Genomic DNA, 13844 nt, shown 5'->3' with positions numbered 1-13844 from the left:
GAATGGTACCAGAAGCAGTTCTCTGGGTAATGTGAATAAGGGTTATTAGCAATAATAATGGTTTGCTCACTGATAAATTTGCAGATTAAGCAACCTCTGCTATGAAGGTTGGTAATATTTCAAAGATACTGCTCAAAAGAGAATGAAATGAGTATTTTATTTTTGTATCAAGAAAACTGAATCCTTACCAAACTGTGGCAGAAGTCTTGCTTCTCTCATTTTTCAATTTAATGGGTGGTGAGAAATCCACTCAGCACTGAAAATTTTATGACATTTCACTCCTTCGATCATACACTGTTCTACAGTTATGCTCAAACTGTCTGCTGTTCTGTTCTTGTTAAAGATCACATCAGGAAAAGCAACGACCTATTTTATATTCAGGTCAGTTTTATAATAAAAATAATGAATAGTGTATGTAAGTTTCTCCACTGAGTTTGCACTTTTGCCATTTTTGTAATGAAAATAAATAACTTATGCTAAATTTTCAAGATGACCACTGCATCAGAGGTTTTCATTTATTAGACAAATGCCTTTTGGAAGAGGCTTTTAAAATGTTCTTAAAGTAACCTGAGGGTGCCAAGTGTTCTGATTAGCTAGACTGATGGTCAGAAATGTAGACCAGCCACATGATTGGTTCATTGATAATATTGAGAATTCAAGAAGGTCCCAACAACATGGCTCCAGAGTTAAGTGTGCTGTGCGTGTGGTGTAGCCTTATCCACGCAGCTTCATGAGTTGTCCATTATAATGCCTTATTCTGTGATCATTTGATGGAAGCCAAAACCACTCAAAATTATAAAATTAACTACATTTTTTATTACTATTTGATCTAAGCTCATCCTATGGCAGCTGCTGTCAGACATTCCGCAAGTGCACAGTGTTAGCAGCAACACTAGGTACTAGCCAAGCTGGCTAAGAAAAAATCTGCACAAAAACTTTCACATAGATCATGCCTAGTTGACAATGGGGCATTATTTTCCAGATCCTTTCCTAAAGGCATGATGCAAAACTCTTTTGAGGAGGGTAGGAACTACACTTCGACAACAGCTTGACTGTGGTTGTAGCTGAATGAGCCAGGAGGGTTCTAGCCCAGGGCTGCTGATGGTTTGTGAGCCACAGCCCCTCTGAAACAGGGTCACTTCAGAAAGAAGAAGGCAAAGAGAATATCAGACACAGAACTCCAATCATTCAGTTTGGAGGCTCCCTCCTGAAAGTAATGATCGTAATTTATGACATAACCCCAGAGGCATAAAGATAAGAGTTCACACAGGCTCTGATGGTGAAGATGAAAACTCTAGCACCAGAGAAAATTCTTCATCTACTGGTTCTCAAGCTTTGCTACACACTTGAACCACAGAGTGCTCTTTACATAAGACTGATGTATTTGGGGACTAGATATTAATCAGTTTTCTTTAAGATAGGGAACAAAGATTTTTCAAATAGATCTTAAAGCAGTTTATATCAAAGCCCCCTTCTCTTTCCCTGTCACTTTCTCTAACAGAACAGAGTCTGGCAGACTTAAGTGTTTCTTCTGCCCTCCCACCTGAAGGCTGGTCTTATATATCTAGGATAAGAACACTGTTCCAAACTTGAAAGATAAAGGAGACTAGGAGTTTGCAGAGGAGCCAATCAGAAGCATCTGCTTTCCATCTCTGAAATACGGAGTTGCCCATATAAAGATCTTTACCAGTGGCCCTCAAGGTATGGTCTCAGACAAGGCACTCCAAGATCACCTGAGAATAGTTTAGAAATGAAAAGTCACCCCTGAACCAGTAAGTCTGAGGGTAGAGCCTGGTGATCTGCATTTTAATTCTCCAGATGATTTTGATGCATTCCAAAATTTGTGAAGCACTGGTGTTTCAATAGTCTATGTGAACTCTTCACTCTTTTTATTCCTGAATTGGTGGGCAACCCTATAACAAATATGTATGTCATTAAATTTTTCAGATTCAATTATCTTTGCTCTAAATTTTTATTGAAATACAAACTCTTCATAAGGCTGTTTGCATATCTTACTCACAGTTTTAAAGTCAGAGGGAACATTTGTTTTGATTCTTACTAAAAGGAATCTCTTAAGGACCTGGACAAATAGCCCACATTCCCAGAGGTTTCCTGAACCAGGAACAAACGTATAATTTTCTAGGACTTCCCTTTTCTGTCCGCTACTTTGTGAATAATCTGAAATAGCCATAGGAGGAGGGACTTTGAATCAAGCAGCCTGATTCAGACTTGGCTCCTTCTGGAACTAACTAGAAGCATGAATTCTGATAATTTTGTTTCAATTTTCACATGAAGTAGGAATACAAAATGAAGTAAAATGGAAATAGAAGTAAAACACCTTACAGGGTGAGAACTGAAAGATTATTTATGTGGGGAAAAATGTCCTACCAAACATTATTTCGCACATTTTACCTCCTATTTCTGTGTACTGCTGCCTTTTAACCTATTCTGTGGTAGGCAGAACAATGTCCACCCTCCCACAGAAGCTATTGATACCCTAATGTCCAGACCTGTGATACATTACCTGACATGACAGAAGGGACTTGGAAGATGTAATTAAGATTAAGGACCTTTAGATGGTCAGATTATCTTGGATTACCAACATAGGCCCTATTTTATTATACCAATTCTTCAAAGTATAGAATTGTTCCCAGCAGCAGTCAGAGGGAGATATAAGAAGAGAATGGTCAGAGAGATGGACTGTGCTGGCTTTGATGATGGAGGAAAGAGGCCATGAGCCAAGGAAAGCAGGCAGACTCTTAAAGCTGGAAAAGGCAACAAAATAAGTTCTCCTCTAAAGCCTTCAAAGAGAATGCAACCCAGCGGACACCTTGATTTTAGACCAGTGACACCCGTTTGGGACTTCTACCCTCCTGAACCACAAGATTATAAATTTGTGTTATTTTTAAGCCACTAAAGTTATAGTAATTTGCCATAGGAAAAACAATAAGAAACTAATACACATTCCTATGTTTATTTTCTTATGTTACTTTATTTTCTAAAACTATGAGTAAAATGTGCACACAGCCTGGGGAAGAATTTGTATTTCAATAAAAATTTAGAACAAAGATAATTCAGTCTGAAAATTTAATGAAATACATATTTATTTTAGGGTTGCCCACCAATTCAGGAATAAAAAGAACTGGGGTGTGCCCCACCCATGAGAATAACAGGGTTACGGACTTTCAGATGGATCCTAGAAGGTTAATGGTCCATAGTACTATGATTACAAGGTGGTACGAGGGGTCAGCAACATGTATTCTTTCAGTGAATCTGAGTAAACTCACAGGAAAAAGAGTCAAATCACAATTTGGCAATGAAGCTAGACTTTTGAACTTTTCCACATTTTTTTGAAAAGGATTTCTCTTTTCTCTCTTTTTGCAAGACTTGAAATACAAAATTTTAGCTGCCCTAACTACCACAAAACAGAACTATACTTACCACTAAGTTCCCTGGAAGAAATCAGAAATTTGTGGACATAACAGCAGAGTGGTGAGTTTCTTTGGAAAGCACTTGAATGATTTTTGTGTTTGTCTAATCTTGTAGGGGAAGAGTGTAAGGAACAGACCATGTGCTTATTGATTGTTAAGTAAAATATGCATCCAATTCTTTCACCAACAGAAATACTTTGTAGTAGTCTTGAAAATAAATTGGAATATACTAAATTGATACTGTGTTTTGCCAGGACTGCATATAACCAAGATCTCACTTTCAGAATTACTTTCAAGATTTAAAAATTTGATATTTCAAATACAAAAGGAACTGGGCAAAATATGGGCTTATAAAGACCTTTATGTATCTTCTCTACAGTTTATGTGAGAATTGTGAGACGCTTGCAGTCAGCTGTCTTCTGGTTTCTCATGTGGCAGGGTAGAGTGCAAGCTCTCAAGTCTCTTTAAATATCTCAATAGCACTATATCTATTCATGAGGACTCCACCCTTATGACCTAATAAACTCCCAATGCCCCACTCCTAATACCACACTTTGGAGATTAGGATTTCAAAATATGAATTGGGGGTGAGGGGTTACAAACATTCAGTACGTAACAGAGGATGAACATTTATCTATTTATACCCTCCCTAGGAAATTCGATGTTGCGTGAAAGGAATGGGTGGTGAGTTTCTTTGGAAAGTACTTGAATGATTTTTGTGTTTGCCTAATCTTGTAGGGGAAGAGTGTAAGGAACAGAAATGGGGTGACTGTGGGACAGAAGCGCTACACAGGCCTAGAGAGTCTTTAGATAAGTGTCTAGGATGAGGAACCTGATAGAGCTTTTCAGGGGTATAATGGCTGGGGCAATGGATGCACCAGATCACCAGATGCTGGCCTGTAGCTGTGCAGTACTTCACAACCCTTCTGTAAAAAACTACTGAAGAAACTGGGCTAGAAATCAAATTGCCTGGTGTTGGTTGAATTCCAGCACCAGCACTTAATTCTTACATTGTCTTCACTAAGTCCATTTCTATAAGCCCCAGTTATCTCTCTGTAAAACAGAGATGAGTGTCTGTCTATGAGGTTGTCAGTATTAAGTCAGACAATTAAGGACTAACCTGGCCCTGCACACACAGTGAACACTCAGTAATAACTATTATCAAAGTTATTGATGGTGATAATGACGCTGGGTCCCCTGCAATGGTGACACAGGGTAGGGATGAGGGAAGGTCACAGGGAAAAGGAACAACCTACATTTTTCTTGTCCTTCCCCAAAATTTATTTCTTTAAACAAGGTAAGTCATATGCTGGTCCAAGTCTGGGGTTCTGGGAGCCACCAAATCAGGATCTAATGGTGCTAAATAGGAAACAGTAGATACAGGAAAAGAGAAGGTGACAGGTGTCCCTGGGTATAATACATGGGCTGGAAGATAAGGTTCTTCACCCCAAGGATGAGGAAAATTGGGCTTCAGGTAATCAGTTAAGCCTCACACACAAATAAAATTGGACTTTTTATGCATTTCCAATAAGAGCTGACAAAATTTGGTTGTCTATCCAGTTTATTCCTCTTCCTCAAGCATAGGCCCAAAACCTCCAGCAGTCAGCGCCCAGCGATAACAATGCCAGGCCATTGCTAGTGATGAGTGGGTCCCTAAGCAAATCTCAGATTCTCCTTCCAAGAGCCACTTAAATTTTGACTATGGCTAGACCTGCCACAGGCAATACAGAGAGGAGACTGTAGCTATAGCCCACCAAGTAGACAGAGTAGAAAAGTAAACCTGTTTGCAAAAACAGTACTGCAGACATACAAGGAGGAATAAAATAAAGGATGGAGAAGCCAGTGACTTTTCCTCTTTATGTTAGCTGAGGCCTGGATAAATTCTGTCCCTGGATTCTAGACTGTGCCTCAGTACCCTGATTATTAATTTGCCTTTTGACTTAAGAAGGACCTCAAGTTGGTCTGTTACTTCAAATCAAAGAATTCAAACAATATAATCACACAACTCCTGCTACTGAGCCAGAGATTTGTGCCTCAGTGATTACCCTCTAGCTCAATTTGAAAATATTATTTGATCTTCCTCTTGAACAGTGAAAGTAATGGGCAGAAAGTATTGTCATAACTGTAACAGCCTCATCCTGTGAAGTCATTAAAGGTTCTCATGTGTGTCCATGCTACTTTATAGAGCACAGTATAGCACTCCAGCTCACTCCAAATAATAAACCTGAGCTAACTAAAAAATCACTAAAATATCCTGAAGAATCTTAATATCATCGCTATTACCACTGTGTAGTATGAAAGTCTAGATTATTCAAACTTTGTGAATATATATATACACATACATATGTTTCAATAGTTTATCAAAGAAGCAATGCATTGTTTAAAAAATATAAAACTCATTTTAATGGTTTATTTTGTCTTGATAAGAATAACTGAATATATCCCAAAGAAAGGTTTAATACCATGGCATAAATTTTTAGTGACTATATATTTAATTGGTTTTTAAACAAAGCTTTTCCAATGGGGGAGAAAACAAACACATTCACCATATAAAACACTGAAAATACATGTCATAGAACATAAATATTTCCCTGCCAAACAAAAGTTCAACCTATTCTTATATTTTGCTTGACAACTTTCCTTTGTTTCTAACCCTTTCTGGTATCATTTGAAATTATTACCAAGTTATATTCCTAATATCACTATATTCATCAAAAGTCATTTATTTATGGGGATCATGGGAAGATGACAGCGTGAGTAGTTCAGAGGAAATCTCCTCCCCAAAACATATATATTTATGAAAATACAATAAATACAACTATTCCTAAAAGAGACACCAGTGGATGCAGTACAACAGCCAGGATACATCTACATCTGCGAGAACTCAGCATCACATAAAGGGGGTAAGATACAAGCCACAGCCAGGCGGGACCCGAACGCTACCCCACCCCAAAACACGGTGGGAAGAAAGGAGTTGCAATGGGGAGGGAGGGAAAGCCCAGGACTGCTAAACAACCAGCTCTAGAAATCCGCACCAAGAATGCAGACACAAGGTGCACAGGGTGCTGGATATTAGAGAAACGGAAAAGCAAAAACTGTGGGTAGGTCCCTGCAACCGGTGCCCCTGAGACAAAAGAAAAGTGAGTGCTTTCTGTAAGTCTTAAAGAGACAGGGACCCCATAGCTGGACAAAGTTGTTGCGGCACACATAGCCAGCAGCTGGGAATCTCGGGGAAACTTAGGCGCCCTAAACCCCAGGAAGGCAGTGCAGCTCTGAAGCCCCTCACAGCACTAAGCAGCCTTCCAGTCATTCCTCCAACTGGTGTGGACCACGACACACTGGCCCAGTAGAGGGAGAGTGGCAGCACGTGCCGGGATGGCAGTGCCGGAAGGGACCGAGAGCAGATCTGTGCGCCAACGGCACCAGAGGAGACCAGGAGAGGCTTGTGCAAGCCGGCAGGGGAGCAACCAAACAGCCCGGGCATGGCTCACGTGCACTGGTGGCAGGGGAGCCAGAGGAGCCCAGTAGAGGCCCGTGAACACCTGCAGCAGAGCCAGAGGGAGCAGGCGCACTCCCAGCAGCCAAACAGAATCCCAGCCCAAGGCACAGCCGCCCGGGCCAGACCCAAAGGCCACTGCTGACACAGAGCCACCCGGCAGGGTCGCCGCTAGCACGGAGGAGCATACCTGGAGTGCCTGCCACTCCCTACAGGGCTCCGCGCTGCTCTGACAGACACCCCACCCACAGCAGCTTAGGGGACTAACGCGGTGACTGCTCCAGGAGTGCAGGTAACCATCACAGGCAGTGGAGAATGGCAAGGTATCCAGCAAGCAGGAAAGGACTTTCTTCCCCCAGCTGACACACCTGCAACCTGCCTACAGCCACTGCTATCACCATGAAAAGGCAAAAAAATTTCGTCCAGTCCAAGATAGTTCAAACAACACCTGAGAAAGGATCTGCAGAGGCAGACCTAACCAGTCTCCCTGAAAAAGAATTAAAAATAAAAATCATAAACATGCTGACAGAGCTACAGAGAAATATGCAAGAGCTAGGGGATGAGGTCCGGAGGGAGATTACAGACATCTGGAGGAAGATTACAGAAGTGAAACAAACTCTGGAAGGATTTATAAGCAGAATAGATGAGATGCAAGAGGCCATTGATGGAAACGAATGCAGAGAACAGGAATGCATAGAAGCTGATGCAGAGAGAGATAAAAGGATCTCCAGGAATGAAACAATATAAAGAGAAATGTGTGACCAATCCAAAAGGAACAATATCCGCATTATAGGGGTACCAGAGGAAGAAGAGAGAGAAAAAGGGATAGAAAGTGTCTTTGAAGAAATAATTCTGAGAATTTCACAAACTGGGGGAGGAAATAGTTGCTCAGACTACAGAGGCACACAGAACTCCTGAGAGATGGGACCCAAAGAGGACAACACCAAGCCACATAACAATTAAAATGACAAAGATCAAGGACAAGGACAGAGTATTATAGGCAGCCAGAGAGAGAAAAAAGGTCACCTACAAAGGAAAACCCATCAGGCTATCATCAGACTTCTCAACAGAAACCTTACAGGCCAGAAGAGAATGGCATGATATATTTAATGCCATGAAACAGAAGGCCTTGAACCAAGGATACTGTTTCCAGCACAATTATTACTTAAATATGAAGGAGGGATTAAACAATTCCCAGACAAGCAAAAGTTGAGGGAATTTGCCTCCCACAAACCACCTCTACAGGGCATCTTAGAGGGACTGATCTAGAAGAGAGAACTCCAAAAAGAGCACAGAACAAAACACCCAACAAATGAAGAATGGAGGAGGAGGAAAAAGAAGGGAAAGAAAAAATCATCAGACTGTGTTTATAAAAGCTCAATAAGCGAGTGAGGTCAGACAGTAAGATAGTAAACAAGCCAACCTTGAACGTTTGGTAACCACAAACCTAAAGCCTGCAATGGCAATAAGTACATACCTTTCAATAATCACCCTAAATGTAAATGGACTGAATGAAGCAATCAAAAGACACAGGGTAACAGAATGGATAAAAAAGCAAGACCCATCCATATGCTGCTTACAAGAGACTCACCTCAAACCCAAAGACATGCACAGATTAAAAGTCAAGGGATGGAGAAAGATATTTCATGCAAACAACAGACAGAAAAAAGCAGGTGTTGCAATACTAGTATCAGACAAAATAGACTTCAAAACAAAGAAAGTAACAAGAGATAAAGAAGGACACTACATAATGATAAAGGGCTCAGTCCAACAAGAGGATATAACCATTATAAACACATATGCACCCAATACAGGCACTGAACAACACACTAGAACAGATGGACCTAATAGACATCTACATAACTCTACATCCAAAAGCAACAGGATACACATTCTTCTCAAGCACACATGAAATATTCTCCAGAATAGACCACATACTAGGCCACAAAAAGAGCCTCAGTAAATTCCAAAAGATTGAAATCCTACCAACCAACTTTTCAGACCACAAAGGTATAAAACTAGAAATAAATTGTACAAAGAAAGCAAAAAGGTTCACAAACACATGGAGGCTTAACAACATGCTCCTAAATAATCAATGGATCAACGACCAAATTAAAATGTAGATCCAGCAATATATGGAAAGAAATGACAACAACAACACAAAGCCCCAACTTCTGTGGGACGCGGCAAAAGCAGTCTTAAGAGGAAAGTATATAGCAATCCAGGCATATTTAAAGAAGGAAGAACAATCCCAAATGAGTAGTCTAATATCACAATTATCGAAATTGGAAAAAGAAGAACAAATGAGGCCTAAGGTCAGCAGACAGAAGGACATAATAAAGATCAGAGAAGAAATAAATAAAATTGAGAAGAACAAAACAATAGAAAAAAATCAATGAAACCAAGAGCTGGTTGTTTGAGAAAATAAACAAAATAGATATGCCTCTAGCCAGACTTATTAAGAGAAAAAGAGAGTCAACACACAACAACAGAATCAGAAATGAGAAAGGAAAAATCACGACGGACCCACAGAAATGCAAAGAATTATTAGAGAATACTATGAAACCTATATGCTAACAAGCTGGAAAACCTAGGAGAAATGGACAACTTCCTAGAAAAATACAACCTTCCAAGACTGACCCAGAAATAAACAGAAAATCTAAACAGACCAACTACCAGCAACGAAATTGAATCAGTAATCAAAAAACTACCCAAGAACAAAACCCCCGGGCCAGATGGATTTACCTCAGAATTTTATCAGACATACAGAGAAGACATAACACCCATTCTCCTTAAAGTTTTGATAAAAAATAGAAGAGGAGGGAATACTCCCAAACTCATTCTATGAAGCCAACATCACCCTAATACCAAAACCAGGCAAAGACTTCACCAAAAAAGAAAACTACAGACCAATATCCCTGATGAACGTAGATGCAAAAATACTCAACAAAATATTAGCAAATCGAATTCAAAAATACATCAAGAGGATCATACACCATGACCAAGTGGAATTCATCCCAGGGATGCAAGGATGGTACAACATTTGAAAATCCATCAACATCATCTACCACATCAACACAAACAAGGACAAAACCCGCATGATCATCTCCATAGATGCTGAAAAAGCATTCGACAAAATTCAACATCCATTCATGATAAAAACTCTCAACAAAATGGGCATAGAGGGCAAGTACCTCAACATAATAAAGGCCAGATGTGATAAACCCACAGCTAACATCATACTGAATAGCAAGAGGCTGAAAGCTTTTCCTCTGAGATCAGGTACAAGACAGGGATGCCCACTCTCCCCACTGTTATTCAACGTGGTACTGGAGAAGCCACGGCAATTAGACAAAACAAAGAAATACAAGGAATCCAGATTGGTAAAGAAGAAGTCAAACTGTCACTATTTTCAGATGACATGATATTGTACATAAAAAACCCTAAAGACTCCACTGCAAAACTACTAGAACTAATATCGGAATTCAGCAAAGTTGCAGGATACAAAATTAACACACAGAAATCTGTAGCTTTCCTACACTAACTATGAACTAATAGAAAGAGAAATCAGGAAAACAATTCCATTCACAATAGCATCCAAAAGAATGAAATACCTAGGAATAAATCTGACCAAGGAAGTGAAAGACCTATACCCTGAAAACTACAAGACACTTTTAAGAGAAATTAAAGAGGTCACTAACAAATGGAAACTCATCCCATGCTCCTGGCTAGGAAGAATTAATATTGTCAAAATGGCCATCCTTCCCAAAGCAATTTACAGATTCCATGCAATCCCTATCAAATTACCAACAGCATTCTTCAATTAACTGAAACAAATAGTTCAAAAATTCATATGGAACCGTCGAAGACCCAGAATAGCCAAAGCAATCCTGAGAAGGAAGAATAAAGTCGGGGGGATCTCGCTCCCCAACTTCAAGCTCTACTACAAAGCCATAGTCATCAAGACAATTTGGTAGTGGCACAAGAACAGAGCCACAGACCAGTGGAAAAGAATAGAGACTCCAGACAGTAACCCAAACATATATGGCCAATTAATATACGATGAAGGATCTATGGTCATACAATAGGAAAATGACAGTCTCTTCAACAGATGGTGCTGGCAAAACTGGACAGCTACATCTAAGAGAATGAAACTGGATCACTGTCTAACCCCGTATACAAAAGTAAACTCCAAATGGATCAAAGACCTGAATGTAACTCATGAAACCATAAAAATCTTACAAAAAAACATAGGCAAAAATCTGATGGACATAAACATGAGTGACCTCTTCATGAACATATCTCCCCGGGCAAAGGATACAAAGGCCAAAATGAACAAGTGGGACTATATCAAGCTAAAAAGCTTCTGTACAGCAAAGGAACACCAACAATAGAACACAAAGGTATCCTACAGGATGGGAGAATATATTCATAAATGACAGATCTGATAAAGGATTGATATCCAAAACATATAAAGAGCTCACATGCCTCAACAAAAAGCAAATAATCCAATTTAAAAATGGGCAGAGGACCTGAATAGACAGTTCACTAAAGATGAAATCCAGATGGCCAACAGGCACATAAAAAGATGCTCCACATCGCTAATCATCAGAGAAATGCAAATTAAAACCACAATGAGATATCACCTCACACCAGTAAGGATCACCATCATCGAAAAGACAGACAACAACAAATGTTGGTGAGGTTGTGGAGAAAGGGGAACCCTCCTACACTGCTGTTGGGAATATAAATTAGTTCAACCATTGTGGAAAGCAGCATGGAGGTTCCTCAGAATGCTCAAAATAGAAATACCATTTGACCCAGGAATTCCACTTCTAGGAATTTCCCCTAAGAATGCAGCACTCCAGTTTGAAAAAGACAGATGCACCCCTATGTTTATCGCTACACTATTTACAATAGCCAAGATATGGAAGCAACCTAAATGTCCATCCGTAGATGAATGGATAAAGAAGATGTAGTACATATACACAATGGAATATTACTCGGCCAGAAGAAAAAAACAGATCATACCATTTGCAACAACATGAATGGTGCTAGAGGGTATTATGCTCAGTGAAATAAGCCAGGCAGAGAAAGACAAGTACCAAATGATTTCACTCATATGTGGAGTATAAGAACAAAGGAAAACTGAAGGAACAAAACAGCAGCAGAATCACAGAACTCAAGAATGGACTAATAGTTACCAAAGGGAAAGGGACTGGGGATGATGGGAGGGAATGGAGGGGTAAGGTGGGGAAAAAGAAAGAGGGCATTACGATTAGCATCTATAGTGCGTGGGGGGTACGGGAGGGCTGTGCAACACAAAGAAGACAAGTAGTGATTTTACAGCATCTTACTATGCAGATGGACTGTGACTGTGAAGGGGTATGTGGGGGCGGGGGGACTTGGTGAAGGGGGTGCCTGGTAAACATAATGTTCTTCATGTAATTGTAGATTAATGATACCAAAAAAAAATGTCATTCATTCATGAAGATAGGAATTTTTCTTACAGTATATTCTTTTTTCTTGAGAGGGCGTCTCTCATATTTATTGATCAAATGGTTATTAACAACAATAAAATTCTGTATAGGGGACTCAATGCACAATCATTAATCAACTCCAAGCCTAATTCTCAACAGTCTCCAATCTTCTCTTACAGTATATTCTTGAAAGGAAAATATAATTATACTTCGGAATAAAAATGATTTATAGTATATATTGTCAATCCAGTTAGAATTGCTAATACAGGAAAGAAGGAACAAATGATCTGAATTATCTAGTTTTCAGTGACATAATTTTTTCTTAGCCAAAGATTTACTTGTTTTAATGACATATAGAGTTATACACTAAAATGCTAATGTATTTTTTCATTGGATCATAAAAGAGGGTGCTAGGCTGAATTGAAATGAGAGACAAAATGCAAAGAATGCTTCATGAACCTGTATCTAGTAGAATGTGGAGACTAGACTACAGTCTAGTCTACCCTCTAAGCTGAGAGAGGAGGCTAGCCTAAAACTGGAGATGTGAAACCAATGTGAATTATTTTCTGAGTCTTGTGTAGCCACAAGCTGGGAAACCAGAAGATATTTGAACTATTGAGTACAAGGAAGTAGGAAAAGTACACAGCATGATTCAGTACCCAAAACTAAACAAGAATTAGAAGGCAGGACTTGGCGAGACCCTCTGGATGGAAGTAGTAGGTGTACCATTCAAGTTCACAGAGATGTAAAAGGTACAAAACTCATCATGCTCCTCTCCACTGCCAAGAATGAATGGGCCTGAGGTTTTCCCAAATCACCTAAGGTGGTATTCTCCACCCAGGAGGAACACTGAATCACTGAGGAGCTTAACAAAATTAATACTAATATCTGTTTAATCCAAGACCAATTTAGTTAGAATCTCTAAGGGTTCAAATGCCAGCCAGCATTGAGAACTACCAATTAAATGGAAGCAATTACCCAACTCAGGGAAATGCTGATGGTCAAATGTGGGTTCTTACAAGGAATCTCTGCATCCAAACATTTCTGGGGAACTTTGTAAAGAGCTGACAAGGTCATAGGGCTTGTATGGTCACCAGCAGTCACTGGGGAGGAAGCCAGCAAGGCACTCAATCATTTCAGAGGACATACTCAGCATCCTACAGCTGAAAAGAGTAACTATGTCCATAGTAAAGTATATTCGAAAATGGGTTATTACAAATGGTTATGACTTAACACCCTTTGTAATTGTCCATTAAAAGAAAACAATGAGGGATGCCCCAAGTTCTTTCCAGCTTCAGTCCCAGGCATAAGAAAATATCCATATTTCCTTTTGTCTAAAATTCATTAAAAAGGTCCTAATTTCTAAAATCTTTTGTCCCAAATGTTCAGAAGCTCATGCAAAAAGAAAACAAAACAAAATCTCTTAAGAAGCTGATC

This window comes from Manis javanica, chromosome 6, assembly GCF_040802235.1.
Source record: "Manis javanica isolate MJ-LG chromosome 6, MJ_LKY, whole genome shotgun sequence".
NCBI lineage: Eukaryota > Metazoa > Chordata > Mammalia > Pholidota > Manidae > Manis > Manis javanica.
The sequence above is the reverse complement of the archived record's forward strand: the minus strand, read 5'-3'. Positions refer to the sequence as shown.